Consider the following 19,002-nt stretch of genomic DNA (forward strand, 5'->3'; position numbering starts at 1 on the left):
ACACGAGTACTGAGGTTCCAACCGGGTGTGTGAGACAACGCTGCTAGGGTGAAGCTCAGGCTTGTGGCTGGCAGTGGTGGGAGTGCAAGTCCGGACCGCGGGGGTGAGATGGAGAGTTTGCCGAAGGGGCGGAGCTACGGGCCTCCGCGGTGGTGCCGTGCGCCTCTTCCCTTCTCTCTGCCCCCACTTAGCTTTGGTCCACGCTGCTTGCATTTCCACCGCTTCTTGCTTGGGTTTCTGACCCGGTTGGGTCCTCTCTTTGACCAACAAAGGACAGACCACAATTCTCCCTGCACAAGAATACAGCGCTTCGGAGGTTTTCTAAGGTTGCTTTTCCCTGGACGGCGCACGGCAACCCCCTCCAGGTCCTGCCTGGAGAACCTCATGCACAGAGGAGCCTGGCGGGTCACAGTCCATGGGGTCGCACAGAGCTGGACGCGACTGAGCGGCAGGGCACAGGCAGCTTTTCGGGTCGTTCTTCCTGTTGTAGGTCCTGTAGAGACGGAGAGAGTCTGCACCCAGCTACAGAAGGCCGGACGGGACCATGCTCGTTGCACCGTGCTGTGCAAGCAACACACCACTGCACGTGGCTGTCTCACCTGCACCCGGGGCGGGGGAGCCCATCAGGAGAGGCAGGACCCTGAGAAATATCGAGAGGCTCTGGTCCTAAAGCGGGTGAGGGGAAGAGGACCAAGGTGGAGAAGGGCAGGAGAGAGGAGCGCATCTCCTCACCACGCGGCCGGTGAGCTGCTGGTTGCCGCCTTGTTGGAAGAGAAAGGACGAAGCAGAGAAAACACACGTTGTGGGTGACCTGGGCATGGAGAGAAGCGAAATCTAAAGCATGGAATCACATGAAGTCTGCTGCTGCTGCTAAGTCACTTCAGTCATGTCCGACTCTGTGCGACCCCATAGACGGCAGCCCACTGTCCCTGCGATTCTCCAGGCAAGAACACTGGAGTGGGCTGCCATCTCCTTCTCCAATGAATGAAAGTGAAAAGTGAAAGGGAAGTCACTCAGTCGTGTCTAATTCTTCAGGACCCCATGGACTGCAGCCCACCAGGCTCCTCTGTCCAAGGGGTTTTCCAGGCAAGAGCACTGGAGTGGGGTGCCATCGCCTTCTCCACACATGAACTCAATGCCTGAGAAATTACTCACACTTTCCTTTTCAGAAGGAGCACATGTGAGTGATAATACACAGGCTCTACACCCACAGCCACTGAGGCATCAGTGACGAGCGGGGAAGGAAGCAGCTGCCTGTTGTTTGGTTCTGTTATTTCAGTGTCCCCGGCTCTGTAGCGGCTTGCTCATAATAATAATAATAATAAACTAATAACATCTAGCCCATCTTATGAAAATTTCAGTTGGTCTAAAAATAAAACTTTGGAAGCAGAGAAGGATCTGAGGTCCACAGGCCCTGGGAAGGAGCTCCCTGAACACTCCTGCCTACACCCCTCGGTGGGGGCGGGGACTCCGGGATGGGCCCTCTGGAGGGCCTGCAGCTGGCTGGGCAGCTGTCTGCCCATTTCAGCAGGGCCTGAGAGCAGATGACAGAATGGACATTTCGGAGGCTTCAGAGAAGCATGGTGTTGGTGCATAAAGTAGTTTGAAATAACTATTTTTGAAAAATTTCTCAATAGTATAAGAGGAAGCTGAACATCTTTCCTCCGAGAGCCTATGTAGGAAGAGACTATTCGACCTCCTGCTGGAGCTCAGAGAACCTCTGGAACAAGGAGGATGGGCTCACAGGAGAGATTCAAAGGGTGGGCTCACGGTTCCTTACCATCCTCTGCCGCAGGAACGGGAGGGAGATCGCTGTGTGTTTCTCACTCTGAGAGTGAGTCATGCTCAAATCTGATCTCAACATAGAGGCGCAGGTATCACTAATTTGAAAGACACAGTGAATCCTGAATTGCATGGCTTCATAATTTTTATGGACATGTTTGGGGCACAGCCCTCACTCTGTTGAAGGACTCATTATAATTTATCTGTAACATACCTCTCTCTGTGGAAAAAAGAAAAATCCTCGCTCAAACATAGAGATTTCCAGAGCAAAGAAGAAGTAACTATTCCCATTATTTTGTTAGATGTCTTTTAACTATTTTATAAGACACCGCGTGGAATTATTTTTGAATGTCATAAGACTTTAGTTAATCATTTAGAAGAAGGGATAAACCTCTAGGTAGTCATATATTTAGATTTATTCTGTAAATAAGTGCTGAGTCTACTTAAAATTAGGATTGTTGGCCCAAACAATTTCTGAATTACAGATATGGAGAATCTTCAATTACATTCATGTTTAATAAAAAGCTTTCATGTGGGGGGTTATTTTCTTAAACAATATGGCATATATGCTTAATATAGAATAACTCAAACCCTTTAATTAGCATATTATTTCCCCTTTTCCAATCATAGAGACGATAACAGTACCTGTAATCCCATAGATCCTCGTGGACTTCACATAAAATCCTTAAGTACAGCATTCAGTGCTGTGCGTTAGTCTGAGCTGAGACTGCTGTCGTTAGAGTGCCTTCCTGGTATTTTTGTCCGTTTCTCACATGATACTGAACTTTTGCAAAGGTGTTTTTAAAGGTGTCTTTGCGGTGGGCCTTCTGAAGTGTCGGATTTGTTACAATATCGCTCCTGTTTTATGCTTTGGATCTTAGTTTCCCGACCAGGGTTCGAACGGGCAACTCCTGCATTGGAAGGCAAGGTCGTAACCCCTGGATTGCCAGGGAAGTCCCAGCACTGAATGTCTCACCTTCTAAAAGCCTGGTCTCGCTAGTCGGCCCTGTTTACAGCGTCCACTGTGGCTTAGAGCTGGAAGCAGCCGAAGCGGGATCCTAAGCATTTCTGTGCTATGTGTGGGCGCCCACCCCGCCTTTGGCTCCGTCCCCCTCTCCTCTGCCTCTGGGGTGAGAAGCACGTCCCAGCGCTCAGAGAGCAGTTCTGCATATGGTGTTCTGCGCTCTGGATAGAGCAGGTTTTATATTAAATGAAACACATCTTCATTTAAAATTTCCCAAAGGAGCCTCCTTGGTAACAGCGACCTGGAAAGCCTCCTGTGACTCCGGGGGAAGCCCACGGTTCAGCAGGCGCAGGGAGAGCTGTCTAGCATCACCCGTGGGCTGAGTCCCCGCCCCGCTTCCTCCCCCACAACGGACTTACGGCTCTTCTTGACCTCACTGGGGTATTTTGAGGACAACATTTAGCCCGCTTTTTTAAACTGCTGGACGTGCCACTGGCTACTGTGGTGGAAACCTGGTGCTTATCTGAGCCCACAGCGTCCTGTTTGCCACTCTGGGTGTAGGACATGCATTGGATGATGGATGCCAGCTGCTGAAAACGTGCTGTTATTAACCTGCGTGTGCTCGGCCTGTTACTACTATCTGAACAGCGCTTCTTGAAAAGAGGGCAAGGCAGAGAGCCAGTGGGGCTGCTTCCTGCAGCAAGGAGCCCGAGATGCTGACCCAGGCGCCTTACCCGCCTGCACCATGGCAGGTGGAGAGGCCCTGCCACACCAGGGTCACGTGCAGAGCAGCAGAGCAGGGCTGAGGAGTCTGCACACCCCTCGGGTGCGTGAGCCCCACCAGGACGACGCGCTGTGTGCCGTCACCGTAATGGGATCCTCGCCAAAGTCACAGAGAAGAGGGAAAAGAGCTGAAGAGGAAGCTGCTCGTCAGCCACAGGTCTGAGTTCCGCACACAGTCCAGTGACTTCTCCATGTGACCGAGAAACCTCTGACTGGATGGATTCCGTGTCAGTTCCGCCGACCGGAGGCATGCTGGGTAAGGTTATCAATCTAATGGCACCTCCACTAAACCATCCAGCTGTTGGCCTTGGGCTTGCTTCCTGCTCTCCCCTACATATGACCCCAGGTAAGGAGGAGGAGGCACTGTCCTTGAGCAGGGTCACGGTCCACAGCCTGAAGCCCCCACACACAGTGACAGCTCTGCCCAGGAGGCCCTGCCCAGGAGGGGCAAACACAGAGATGTATAGTATTGGTACCCAAGGGAGCTGAGACTTGATAAAGTTCAACCTTCCATTTTAAGAAAGGATCCCAAGACATAGGCAGCTTCTCTGGTGGCTCAGCGGTAAAAAAAAAAAAAACCCACCTGCCAATGTAGGAGATGGAGTCCAATCCCTGGTCAGGGGGACCCCCTGGAGGAGGAAATGGTAGCCCACTGCAGTATTCTTGCCTGGGAAGTCCCACGGACAGAGGAGCCTGGCTTGCTACAGTTCGTGGGGTCACAAAAAGTCAGACACGACTTATTGACTGAGTACGCACACAAGACAGGGAGCGTGGAAAGGGCTCGCTCAAGGTCACCCCTGAATTACAGGGGGAGCTGGACCAGGATGAGGTGGCCTTTGTGTGAGCACCATCCCAGCCAAGTCAGCTAGGGATGGAAAATCTCACTGAGAAAGTAAAAAGGAACATTTTTTTAAAAAAAAAAAAAGGAAAAGATGACTAAGGATGACCAAAATGAATAACACTGGGTGGAAATTCCCTCTGAGGAGTAAACGGGAAAGGGACTTTTCTGAGTGTCACTGGCCATCTTTAATGCGCTGGAGAATTGGTCAGAAATGAGCAGGACGAGTGCAGTCTGGCTGACATCACCCAGCTAGACCTGTGCTTCTAGCCCTGGGAGAGCCCCGAGCATCAGTTAAGGGTCCGTCAGTGGTCCTCCCTCGGTTGCCTGGACACCCAGGGGCAGGAGCAAGTCGGATGCTGCTGCGCAGCCAGTGGGCACCTCCCCATCCGGGAGAAAGGGGTGAGGACTTGGGGGAGCAGGTGAGGAACTGGGTTGTGCATGGAGAGGACTGTGGACGTGTGGTGCTGAAGCTTGTGTTTTTTGTAAAATATACACAGAGGCCTATTTTTCTAATGCTGATCGCCCAGTCAGCACCCCTCACATTTAGGAGTACCTCTGAAGCTAAAACAAATGACTCCATCTGCATATGAGTTTGGAAGCTGTAAAGCACCAAGGATAGAATATCACTGGTCAAACAACGCCTTGGACACATTCTGCCTCCGACCCCTGGATGCTGACAGTCATGAATATCTATCACAGGCCGAGTATATTTTCTAACTCTTTCAAAATTTAACATACACGAAAGGCTACATATTAAAAATGAGAAGTCACCTCTAATCTCGCAAACCTCCTCATCCTTCCCATCCAGCTGACCCCACTGATCAGACACTGTTTTGATCATTAACTAGACGAACAGGTGGCTCAGCCCAGTTGTAAACAGGTGTGTTAACTCGGCCCTGGGGAACACACATAACACTTCTCGGCTTGCACTGTGGGTGTGGGTCTCTTAGGGAAAAGGGTTGTTTTTGAGCTAACAAAATCGCAGTAATGGCAAATTAACTGAAGAACATTTGGGCGGTGAAACTGCCTCCATTCTTGTTCTCAGGACTATGGAAAGAATTGCAAAAAATAGTGAAAGATCCATAACACAAAGTTCGTGGAAAATTCCAAGTGTTAATTCAGTACCAAGTGTCCCGTGCTCAGCAGAGCACAAGTCACAAACGGGCCTGAAATTTATCTGAGCGGACCTACTAAGGCTTCCACAAGCACCTGGGATTTCCAGCACTTCTCACTTCCATGCAATCTCAGAGTTCCCCTTGGAAGTGCAGACATGCAGCTTTCTGAGGTCTGAGCTACTTAAACTTCCAGACCTGAGGGCGCACGACTCTGATTCTAATCTAACTTTCTTTTTACGTGAGTTTAAAGTCTGAACAGACAGGCGTGTCGGTCAGGCCTGCCTCCCTGGGAACGTGGCGAGGCGTCCGAGGGTCTGAAGGCACGGGCAGGTTCTGACCCGAATTCTCGCCTCTCCTCTCTCCAGGTCTCTCCAGCCGAGCGGCGAGCCTGTGGGTGCCCACGTGGCCGCCCTGCCCAGCTCCCCATGTCCGGGCTGACTGCTGACGTCACAGACCCGAGTCAGAAGGCGCTGCCGCGGGAGGCTGCCCCCTGCGATCTGCGCTCTCCAGGCCTGCCTCAAGGGCTCTGTGCCTGGTCTCTGGGAGCGACAGCTCTAAAACGTCCAGAAACCGCAAGAGAGACACCTGACATGTACCAACACCCTTTCCTCAAAACAAAAATCTGTTTCCTGTTCTGCACATTCTCATGCAAGCAAAGAGTCACTCAGCTGTAACTATGAATCACGAGGGGGCAGCGGACGAGGAGCCTGGCAGGCTACAGTCACGGGGTCGCAAAGAGTCGAACACGACCGGGCGACTGACGCCCACACACAGCTATAAAAATATTAATACCAACCATGACGAGTTAGGGCCAGCCACCTAGAGCCCTCCCACACTTAGCGTTCAGATCCATAAGAAGGGGATAAACTCAAATCTCATATTCAATTACACAGAGAAATATGGTAATACAGTCCCATGCAGTCGCGAGCTAATTTTCAAATGATCACCTGGATCCCTGAAGTATTAATCATCTAAGAAATGGACATCAATGATTATCTTCCTCTTCTTATTAAGTAAGAAAAATGGCTTAATCTAATTTAAAACGTATTCAAGAAAAAGTAGACACAGAATTGTGATTACTAAGTATATATTTTTATATAGTATATAAATATAAATTATGTATGCTATACATAATATAACATTTTACATGTCTAGTATAACATACATAATTGCTATATATGTTTATATTTACATATTCAAATATAAAAATAAATTTATATAAATTTGCAGTTTTATATAATTATATTTATAAATATATACTATAGATATACATTAATATATACTTACTTTGTATGTACATAAATATATATGATTTTTTATATACAGTCCTGACTCACTGTGGGTTAGAAATTTGTCTCAGTGCTCCCTCTTTTGGGTCTGTACACAGTAGGTGCTCAATGCATGCAGGATGTATGAATTGCTCGTTAACGTGCTAAAAGTGAAGGAGGGAGCAGAGTTTCAGGAGCCCTCCGTTTAGGTTTCACCACTGACTTTGATGTTTTTTTCTTCCAGGGAAGACTGTGAAGGAGCCCCTGGACTGCCCGTCCTCGTTACTGACTCTAACTAGACTGTTAAGAAACTTTAAAAACACGGAATCCAAACAATTCATAAGTATGCGAGTAGGGCTTGAGAGGAGAGAACAAAAAAAGAATCTCTATCCTAGCAGCTGGAATTCCCATGGAGGGAGACACACTCCCCTGACCTTGAACCCTGAGCCAGTGTCTGTCCTGGACACAGTGGCCTGGGTGCCAGCCCATGGCCCACGCTCACTTGGAAGCCTCTCCCTGGTTATCTCTTGGTCATCCCTCCCTGCCTCTCTGGGCTCTGGGCAGAGAAGAGGCTCTGCAAAGAGCTCACGGGAGGGGCAGGGCTTCACTCATCACGTGGCGCTTGTTCACATCACACTGGCCACAGGGACACTAACGCGAGGGCCACATCTATTCTTCCGATAAGATGCTCACTGCCCTAAAAACAGCCAGTGAAGAGAGATGCTTCCCTTTCAAAAGAGAAAGAAAGAGAAAAGAAAGCAATGAAAACCAGTTACTCTTAAAGATAAACAGCACAGCGCTATTCCGGGAACTGGGACCATGTTTTTGCCAAAGTCCACAACATGAGGTCAGATTTTTGAATCCAGAAAATGCAAATAAATTGCGACCTATCACAGCGGCCACTGAGGAATTAGTGTGCGAGGCAGGCCGGACTCGTGTGCTCAAAGTGCGGGGATCTCTGCTTTCACGCAGGCCAGCAAGCGTGTCTGCAGGGAAGGCTTGCAAGGAGGAAGCCACAGCCAGCTGCCTCAAGCACTCACCCCAGGACAGCTCCGTCCTCCCGCGCTCAGCCTCATCACCAGTCCCCCCTCTTGCCTGCAACTGGTGATGAGTCCGACCCAGACAACAAACAGCTGGAAGCATGCCAGAGGACCATACATCTGTGGTCTACCATGCCCTCTTTAATCAACTTCCTAATTAAAAAATGCCATGCTGGCATGAGGTACAAAGGGAGTAGGCTTGGGATCTCTCACAAAATAGCATCCCTTAATCCTGAGGTTGTGGAAAATCTGTGTTCTTACAGATGTTTATGAGTTTTCCTGGTGCAGAGATAGAATCAATTTGCCTGCGCCTGGCCCTCAAGACGTATTAAATTTATCCTGAAGGAAACTGGCTTCTGAAAAGCTCTTGCCCGGATGCATTAGGCAGGTGGGAGTTTCAGTGGACCGGAGGGTCCTCTGGCAGATGCAGCACTGATTTCTGAACGCTCACCATCTAGCAGACAGCTCCAGAGCAGACTTGATTGGATGGCTCTCTATGGGGTGCCCTGCAGACTCGGTTATTTCCACAGCCAGCCTGGCTAGCATTGTTTCATGGCGACCACGCTCTGTGTTCTCAGCTTCTGTTCAGATGGCACGAGTGGGTCCGGGTACCAGGGAGGGGAGGGGGCCAGATTTAAAGCCAGTCTCTAAGGAACGACCATCTCTTTCAGGGTCCAGTGATACGGGAGGCCCTGTGATCGAGGGGGTAATTCTGACTTGTAAGAAACCATTCTGTTGACTGCCATTAAAATACACTGAGTCCAGGCATGAAGATCCTACTCAAAACAGTGTCTGAGCTAGAAACCCCCCGATAAAAATCTCTGTACACACAGCTATATCTAAAATAGAAAACCAACAGAGACCTAATGTATAGCACAGGGAGCTCTGCTCAATAATCAGTAGTAACTTAAATGGGAAAATAATTTGAAAAATAACATATGCACACGTGTAAGAATCACACCTGAAACTAACCCAGCATTGTTAATCAACTAAACTCTGATAGAAAATGAAAAATTTTTTAAATCTGTGTCAGTGTGCTAAAAAGACCCCTCACCCCGTAAATGCTTAATCCATGAGTTGCTTGATTTAGCAACCCAAGTCCAATATCCCACACCTGAAAGCATCTCAAGCAAATGTGCAACCATCTTGGGATAATTGTCTTTAAAGCCATTTTATTGCACCGTCTAAGCAGCCAGACTTCAGTAAACACGCAGCCAGTATGTAACATTGTCATAAAGTTCCTTTCAACTGTATTAATGAGCACCGAAATGCACCCAAAAGAGGCCTACATGGCATACACATAAATCCAATGGCTCAAATACAGTCAGCCTGCTCACATTTCCACACTGGCATTTAAAAACACATATATCCACACACTTAACAGAACCTTTGAAGAGATTAATTGCTGTACCCCTGGGACATCATAGCACAGAATTGTAAACAAACAGGTCAATAACTTTTCAAAAGGGAAGATACTGGTGCCCCACTTTATTCCCCATCACCAGGAGCCCACTGAGGAATGCCCCCCACCCCGGACACAGAGACCACTCTTCCTCTTGGAATCAAAGGTGCCTGATTTCAGATGAATATTTTGGCTCACTGAACTTGAGAAATTTGCTATAAAAGGCTGCTTTTCTTTCCAAAGTTGGTCTGCAACCTTAGAGCTAAACTGAAAAGAGAGAAATGCTCTTGGAAGCCACATTTTCCGGTTAGGCACACAGCACCACATTTCCAGCCCTGGGACCCCCCATTGTCTTTGAAGCCTAGCCCTTTCCAAGCCCACAGAGACAGCATGCCCAAGACAGTGTGGCAGAGAGTGGCATAAAGTAACTCTGTCAAGTGAAACTAATATGACATAATTTTGGCCCTTAAAAAAGAGCTAGACTCTCCCCTGAAAGGCAGCCAGGCACAAAGAGACCAGCGTGGTAGGTAACACTCCAGTGTTCCCGTCAGGATGAAAACAGACATGTTGAGGTTAAAAATTAAAATAAGCTGATATTTTGCCCCAAGAAAGTTACAACCCATCACAAATCTAAAAGGAATTATTTTAATCTTAGAAGGTTCAGCTCAACTCTAAAATAAAATATAGCCATGGAAAAATAAAAGAAATATCATTTTTGTCTGGATAAGAGTTCATTAATTTATTTTGAAATAATTTGGTATCTAATATTGTTTGGGTTAAGTTCTAAAAAAGCCTCAATTCAAAACACCAGCAAATTCAAAATAAAATAGAAAAGTATTATATGTATACATACATATTCATTGAAATAACAAAGGAAAATTCACCTGTTTTACAAAAACAAGCTCAGTGTGAATAAGCAGAAACTTCAAGTGTGAGTGAAAAAATGATAGAAGCCAACTGTTAGAAGTGGCATATGAAGGGTTAACATGTTTTCCAATATCTTATGTTTGAGGTTCAGATTCATTGAAGGCAGTTTTATTTTCTTTCCACCTTTTCTGGAAAGGCATTGTTTTGTTTTAAACAGAAGAAATGATCCTCCAAAAAGTTGCATTTTTTTTTTGGTCAAATATTTGCTGTCATTGTCTAAAGCAAACAGCTGAAGTAAAGCAACTCTGTAAAAAAAAAAGCCTCAAAATAAAATTCTTAAGTGATTTGTAATATTCAAGAAACTATAAAAACAGTTAAATGATGATAATTTCTACTTAAGTTCTACCTTAAAAGCAGATGAAATAATTAGGTCAGTTAAAATGAAAACCTTACCTTTTAAGGAGAGTGGGGATTGTGAAAACAGGATAGAACTATTTACCAGTGAATTCCCTGAGATGAAAGTAAATTTAACTAAATAGTAGAACACCCATATCGCAGCACTACAATCACAGAATTATATAAGAAGCGTGTGTCGGTGATGACAATAGGAAATCGGAATTCCTGCAGGCTTTCCACTTATTTCTCAACTCGGAAGGCTGGTTGTAGAAACAGTCTCCATTTTTCTGAAAAGCACTGAAAGTACCAACTTGTGCTGATTTTTCTATCTCCTATCTGTAGATTCTATAGATCAACAGAAACTTCGGTTCGATTTGCAAAATCTCCAGTAAGTTGTTGGTTGAATTAGCTAAAATCTTCTTCCAGCTAGGAAAAATATATACCAGTCAAAACTAATTATGTCTGGGCTTTCATTGAAACAACATTTGCTAATTCTACTGGTCTGGGTACACTGCTTCAGAAAATATTAATTAAACGCATTGAATAATGGCTGCTGTAAATTTCGGAAAACAATAATCTCTCAACAGTTCATGTCCGTTCCAGACGTATGCACAGGAAAATGGACGGAGCAGCTGCCCCCAGCCAGCAGCAGCCCCGACCCTTCTGTTGGCAGCTCGGGAGTTGAACTTTGCTGCACTTTGGGGAGCCGGCCGAGGCTCCGGACGCCAGCGGGAGAGCTGGACGCGCCTACCTGGAGGGAGCGGCCGGGAGGCACCCGGAGAGCCCGCGGCCCACCCGGCGGTCCAGGCGCGCGCCCCCCGCGCGCGCATCCCGGGGCATTCCCGGGCTCCCCGGCCTCGCCGCCGGCTGCGGGCGCGGCCACCCCGCCTCCGTCTCGGGGACTCACCCAGAAGCTCCCAGCTGCTGCAGCACCAGCGGCTCCCCCGCTTCTGCGCGCCCCCCGGCCGTCGCCGCGCGCCCCTGCTCTAGCGGCGCGCGCACGCGGGGCCGCGGCTCCGCGGCACGCGGACCGTTCTGCCGCCTGGACGCGAGTGGCGGCGCTCTCGGCCGGGAAGCTCGCAGGCCTGGGGCCGGAGATGGGAACCAGTGAGCTGACCGCGCGGGGCGACGCGGCCGGGGCGGGGGCCGCCGGGCGCCATCCGCAGGGCCCGGGCGCGGGGCCGCCGCCTCCTCTCCGGCCGCCTCCGCTCAGCTCGGCGCGGGCACCGCCCGCCCCCGGCCCCGGTCCGGGGGGACCTGTCACCGGCCAGGTGCGCCTCAGGCTGGGGCCGTGGCTCAACCCGGGGTTCTAGCCCGACTGTTGATGAAGCCTGCAGCACAGCCAGACGGGCTTGGGGTGCGCGCTGTGCGCTCCCTGCTCGGCGCCCACAGGCCCCTGGGTCTCCGGGGCGCAGTGCGCAGCATGTGCGGTGCCGTATTTCATGTAATAGACGAGAGCGGAATACCCGAGTCAGGCAGCAAACAGCCCCCCCGGGGGGGGGCGGGGGGCGTGTGCCTAAATATACCGCCCCCCCACACACACACAGCACGCACACACAGAGCACGCACACACACACTGATGGTAAAGACCCCACACACACACACAGCACACACACACGCTGATGGTAAAGGACCCCCCCACACACACACACACAGCACACACTGATGGTAAAGACCCCACACACACACACAGCACACACACACGCTGATGGTAAAGGACCCCCACACACACAACACACACAACACACACAGCACACACGTTGATGGTAAAGGACCCCCCCACATACACACACACACACACAGCACACACTGATGTTATGGTAAAGACCCCCCCACACACACACACAGCACACACTGATGGTAAAGACACACACACACACACAGCACACACTGATGGTAAAGACACACACACACACACTGATGTTATGGTAAAGACCCCCCCACATACACACAGCACACACTGATGGTAAAGACCACACACACACACACAGCACACACACACACACTGATGTTATGGTCAAGACACGCTATGTCCAAAGAGACCTCAGAAAGTAGACTGAACCAACAGCATCTTCCATGGCCCTGCTTCTGAGCACCAAAAACAACACAGCCTGAGGTGCCAAGCCTGCTCACCCCCCCACACACACACACTTCTTCAAGTGAGAGGACAGTGACCCAAGAGTTAACGCCAATGGACTCTTAAAATCTCTTTCGGGTTGCCAACCACACTATGCTCTGTTTCAGGGTGAGCGTCTTCTCTCGTGTTCTTTTCAAACAAAAGACACAGAACTATTCTTCTAAGAAAGTTAAAATATTGTCAAGCTTTCAGAATGGCTGGAAGAAAACAAATGCCAGGAAAAGTTTTATCTGAGAAAGCAAGAGCAAATAAGATTTCACAACACAAAAGGGAGCACAGAGACATGACTTCATTAGCGTCTTTCCGGTTAAAAAAAAAAAGTGCTGATTTTATAAATGGCTTCTTGGGTCTAGCAACAACTCTTCTACTCCAGGGGTAACAACACCACTGCCCTCTCCACAAGCGTCTCTCTTAGACACTCCCCACTCTGAAAGGCCATATGAAATCATAGCGGCTACTTAGCCCCTCCCACCCTCCCTGGACACTGGCCTCGAGTACACAGACTCCTGTTTGACAACAACTCCAGGCAGCCTGCACACATGCCCGGCACCCACAACCACATTATGCTGGAGAAGAAGCTCCGCTGGAGAAAGGGTCCATTGTGGGTTCATCTGGACACCAAAACAGGCGATTTTAAAAACTGTTATCATTTGTCATCAAATAAGAGCTGCAGATGGCCAGGTAAGCAAGGAAGCAACTATGTGTCAGAGTCCCTAAGAAGCCAAGTGAAATAATTCTGAAGAGCTGCAAGTGGCCCCAAACAGACGCATCCTAGGCAGCCTTTAAGAAAGAAGAAAGAGGTACCTTTGGGTCGGACAGTCGGAGCCCTTCGGCACAGCCCGGCTACGCAGCTTACTTCTCCACACGTGCAGGGCTGAGTCTGCCTTGGAGAGCCCGGGGCCCATGTTGACCCCACTCCCCTACGCGAGGCCGCTCCATCGGGCCCTGCCCCGGCAGAGCGAGGGCACAGCCACCGCCAAGCAAGCAGTGCAGGAGCTCCCCGGAACAGGCGCTGACTGTGGTTTCTGTGGGAGGAGGCTCAGAGGTCCCAAGTCGCCGAGAACACCTCCCTCTGGCTTTCAGAGGGGATTCCTCCCAGTCCTGAGCCTCCTGCCTGCCCTCTCGAGACCAGACACCCTGGTTAGCACAGGGGTTACGACTGCCTTCCCGTCCAGCCCTGCTGGAAGTCACCGCGGTCTGAGAGGCAGGCACCTTGCGAGAGACCGCCGGGTGCCATCCGGCTCATCAGCACAACGCCCCTCACGCTTCAGCTGAAACACTTCCTCCCCCTCCCAACGTTTCCAATAATCACCACGTGGGGAGCAGGGGTTGTTTTTAAAGAGATATATTTTAGGATAAATTTCCTAACCCAGCAGCCCAACACAGCAATGCTGACCAGTGTCTCTCACATAGTAAATAAGCATTTACGCGCTCTTTCTAGTTTGTTTGATAATACCTGGCTTACATTTTCTCTGCCATCTCTGATGACTTATACAGATGCCCCAAGGACTCATTATGATGTCAAAGCTTAACACAGTTTCATTGTGAAAACAGGCATAGAAAAATCATCGCATGTGCCTGAACAATGCAGGTGCGAGAGACAGATCGAGAAGGGAGGGAAGCCGGGGAGACAGCTAGGGACAGAGCTAGAGACAGAGGACAGGACGGGTGGGGAGAGGGGCTGGAGAGAGAGAGACGCGGAGGACACAAAGCCCCTTCCCGGTGAAGCCACCCTGCATCGAAACACAGCCTAATGCGAGAAAAATGCACGTCTGCCACCGTAAGCTAACCTGGCATTGAAAAATCATACAATAAATTACTATAAAAGTATTTGCCATTATTCCTTGTACAAGTTATGGCTGTTTTAGGCAGTGTTTCATTTGCGGGGTATTCCAATTAAAAAAATATGTGTATATTATATCTGTCACACATAACGTATGCATGTGATTTACCCTTTACAACTTCAAAATAAAATGTTTAAAATATTTTCTTCTTCAAGTTTGTGCTATCTTTTCTCTTTAGTTTGAACTGAGTGTAAATCAATGTCAGGTAAGGGTTATGAGAAAGATTGCACTATGATGAAACTTATTTGGTGAAAAATATGTGAATTATTTTCAAGTTTTTGTTCAAGTTTATCCTCTATTACCCTTTTCTGAGGCATGCTACATGTTTTTTTTTTTTCCAAAGAAAAATTTTAAAAAGGCATTTATGAGAAGATTTTTTTAAATCTTGAAAATAAGAAATGCAGAATACTATTGCAATCACATTATGATGTAAACAACTCGACTGTTAGAATTTAGGAAAACTGAAAACCTCTTTGTGGCCCTGCCAACGTTTGCTTCTTAGGCAGAGCTGTGGTGAGACCTTCCATCAGGGAAGACTTTACGGTAAAGTACCAGGCGCTTTTGAAAGACTGGCCACTGATTGGAAACCATAGTCCTGGTCGTCAGGGACCATCTAGCCACACCACATTTCAGCATCGAGGCAGAGGAGTCATCATAGGAGAGTGTCTTTCTAGTCCCTCTTACCCCACTGCATGGGTTTCTTGATATAAAATTTCTAAGAGGAAATACAATTTTAAGTTGTCTGAAGTTAAAAATATAGCCACCAAATTGTTTAATGAATAAAAGCATTTTAGATGACATATTTCTACAAACAATATCTTTCACTGAAATTAGATTGCCCCACAGGTAGAGCTGGAAATATAATTTATACATGTGACTTTGAAAGCATTTTTTAGACAACAAAATGAATTTTCCTCAGAGAAATGGTTGGATTATCTATCAGACATGTAAAGTATTTCTAAAAGCAAATCACCAAATAATCAGATTATTCACTCTAAGTTTTGAATTTTAAATATAGTTTTAACAAATAGAAAAACTTTAAAATGGTTTGAGGCCACAAAAGAGCTCATTTCTTTCCTTTATCTATAGAAAGCTGGTGTATAAAAGAGTTGCAAAGCATCAGGCAGTGAAATAACTGGGTGTATTCAGTAATGAATTATGAAATATAAACATTTCTGAGAGTGAAAAGAACAAATGTTAAGTGAAAAGTAAATTAGGTTGAAAATATGACAGGAACAATGAAAGTAATATATTGAAGTCCATTCTCTGAAAAATATTCATATTTTCCTAAAATCATGCTCATAAAATCTAAAGGAGATTATATACTCACACTCTTGTAGGAATTTTTGTACACCACACATACATGGTCACAGATTATTGGGCCTTCAACCTTGATTCCAGTATCTAACACAAATTTGTGAAATTGGCCCAAGTTCTGCTGGAGAATGCAAGTTTAACTCAAGAGAAGTTGAAATCTGCGTTTTATGTGTACTTCTGCCTCACTGTTCATCTTGGTAATTCTGGCTCATCTTTTCAAAAATGAAATGTTATCAATAATTATATAAGTTTTCCATTTGAAAAACACGTGCACATTGTTCACAGTTTTCCAGCTCACAACTGCATATATGCAAACAATTTTGATGAAACCCTGTCTGTAATTTGAAAAGTAGGGTAAGAATTTTATGTGCAAAATAAGGGTCTGGAGATTGCCAATCTCTTCTGCCCCACTCCTCAGAACATCCTATTGTGACCATAAAGCCGTCTCCCGCCTCCACCTCCATGAACAGTGTCATTAAGGTGATGAAACCGAGCCCTTTCTCCACTGCCAGCAAACTGGGAGGAAGTCAGTCCCAGCTGAACATAATTGCTATCAGCAGTGGACAGCTCCTGGTGCTGAAAGGAAAAGGGCCGGAGCTTTGCTCACAATAGCTCACTCAACAGCCTTTAAAAATCACAGCAAAACTGAATGAGGTGGCAAGTGCTCTGGCTGAATAGCACTGTCTGCAGAACAATGGCAGCCAACCCCAAATCCTACTATAATCACATTAATGAGATTAATCAGTGAATTAGCAGCAGTCAAACGTCAGGGAGGCAAGGAAGACTCCAACCAAGATTGGTAATTAACTTTTTTTTGGGGGGGGGAGTCAGAGAAAAAGATAAACTTTGCTACCTCATAGGTTTCTCAGAAGTTGACAATTTTGCTTCACAAATCTGAAGACTGTATGTACTGATCAAGAGGCAACAGCGTAATCCTTCATGTTATAACATAAATCCGGGTATCATATTACTGATGCTTCAGACACAGCCTTCTGAGAAAAGTGATGTCACTTTAAACAATCTTCATAAACTATCAGGCTTTTACTGTTTGAATTCTCTAAATGTAAAATTGTTAAAAAGAATTTCTCTAATACTCAAGCTAAAATATAAAAAAAAGTATGGCTGATTAAAAAAGGGAGGATTATATAACAGCTACTATTGCTTCTGAGAAGTCTGTGATACTGCAGGGAGAGTTTTAAAAGTGCCACCAAGTAAAGAGCTATTATACAAACATATCAGTTCTGGTCTATCATATTTGATAAAGAAAATGTATTGCTATATACAACTTTATGGAGAATTTTGACCAATTGACCTATTGCTCTTGAGGTGATAGAATCATACACTTCCCTGTAGGTCAGTTAGAAAAAACAAACTTCCTTTTTTTTTCCTAGAAGGTACCACTAGCATGTATTATATACAATCCATACTTTGGATTCAAAGCTCTTAAGAGGTGAAAACTTACAGGTATTAACATATGAGTGGTGCTGTTTTTTCAAAAAGGAGTGTTGTGCAAAGATCGTTTTTCTAATTTGTAAAATAATCCCATTTCTATCTGTTTATGTTTCATCTAGGGAAAACATGTCTTTATTTATCATTTAAAAAGCCACATGACTTTCATGAAGTTGAACAATTAGAAAGCAAGCCTCCTTTATGCCTGTAAGGGTGGTACTAGGGTGCTTTTGTCTATGAAGTTAGTTTTGTTCAGTAAAAAATACAAACACTTACACCTAAAGTCTCCTATTGCCACAAACAGCTTTACTCTAACTAAATAAGTAACTTAAAATTCTATAGATTGTTATCATTTTAGAGGTACAAGAAATTATCATGGTTAAATAAATACTAAATTGAAAATCAGAGCTCTATATTCTGAATAGCTAGCCATTATATGAATATTTTTATGTGTCTATATTTATGACTTTATTCTTATCTAGTCTGAAGATAAAATTTACAGCTTGAACTTTTAGTGTATTAATTTAAGTGGTGTTAAAGGCATATTTCTGTTAGAAATGAAACGTTGTTTCATTACCATGAACTTGAAACATTTCACTTATAGTTCAAATTTTTTTATTTGAGTTTCTCAATTTGAATTATCTAAGTCAGCTTTCCTACCATTAGGACAATATAACATGACATCCAGAATATCTAATGCTTTAACAGCCTTTGTTTAAAAAAAAAAAATGACTTGCTTTATTTGCAACGTAAAGTAATCCAGTAAAGTCTCTGGGAACTTTTTGTTTCAATACCTGCATATCATCCAAGTACAGTTCATGCAGCAAGGTCTTTTTTATAAACAACATCACGGTCAGAGCATGCAACATAATGCCCATTTTGCTTTAAAAAGAGACTCTGTGGATTACAAGCTCCTAGCCAGGGAGCATGTCAGCTACCAGCCATGCTATAAAAATAACTTTAAAAAGGAGCAAACAATAGGCATTACAGCCCCAGCCCTTGAACTCCGATAAAAACAGATCCTGTCCACTAAGTCCCCAGAATTAACCTAACCAAGACCACGTACCTCACGACATGACCACAGCCGCTCACAAGTGAGACAAGCTCAGGGCTGGTGACTGAGCTGGCTTGAAAGACAGAAAGCCAGCAAGCCCTAGTCCACCCCAAGTTTGAAAGGATGATGAGGAATATGCCTACCACCGAGACGCAGAAAAGGCTGCTTTTTGTCTTCAGTGAATATTGATATCATAACCCATTGTCCAGGGAACCAAAAAAAAAAAAAATTAAAAGACACCCACCAACAACGAGTACAAAAACCAGGGGGGCTTGAAGAAGGCTGCGAGGAAAGCTCCCTTCCTGTTGAGTGTGCAGCAGCTTAGGGAACAAAAATGTCGCCCGGGCGGGAATGACAGACGCAGCACGCCAGGCTCGCGGGCCTGAGGGACCCGCTTCCCTTCCACACACACCCCGGCGCACACTCCCACTCATCCTCTCGACATGCTTTTTTTTTCCACATTTTTTTCACGAGCTCCAAATCCCCGGCATATGACCTTCTGTTAAATAGATAAAAAAAAATTGCTTATCAGTCATGCAAATGAGCCTGAATTCATTTTCCACAACAGATGGCCTCATAGATAATGATGATGGAAGAGAGAAAATTGGATGTCTCTCAGAAGGTGGTCATGGCAACCGAGAGCAGAATAATATCAATAATAAGCTCCCTGCATAATAAGGTTGTCAGTCCCACAAATCAAAGTCTCCAGCTAAGTCAGGTACACCTCCCCAGCCAGTTACCAG

At 46.3% G+C, this 19,002-nt stretch overlaps 1 protein-coding gene across 20 annotated transcripts in view; it reads right to left on the minus strand.

The window, feature by feature from the left end:
* Positions 1-18,690, minus strand: part of MYT1L (myelin transcription factor 1 like) — a 403,728-nt gene extending 385,038 nt beyond the window's left edge. For 8 of the 20 annotated variants that reach the window (XM_042242757.2, XM_027964032.3, XM_027964031.3 and 5 more), the window contains exon 1: positions 13,400-13,844. The gene's annotated coding sequence lies outside the window, so the exon portion shown is untranslated. Of the gene's footprint in view, positions 1-11,365; positions 11,411-13,399; positions 13,846-18,271; positions 18,329-18,503 lie in introns of those variants that run through there. The other 12 variants (XM_060410779.1, XM_027964033.2, XM_027964034.2 and 9 more) reach the window with 5 other exon arrangements.
* Positions 18,691-19,002: the final 312 nt, after the last annotated feature.

Source organism: Ovis aries, chromosome 2 (assembly GCF_016772045.2).
Source record: "Ovis aries strain OAR_USU_Benz2616 breed Rambouillet chromosome 2, ARS-UI_Ramb_v3.0, whole genome shotgun sequence".
Classification (NCBI taxonomy): Eukaryota; Metazoa; Chordata; class Mammalia; order Artiodactyla; family Bovidae; genus Ovis; species Ovis aries.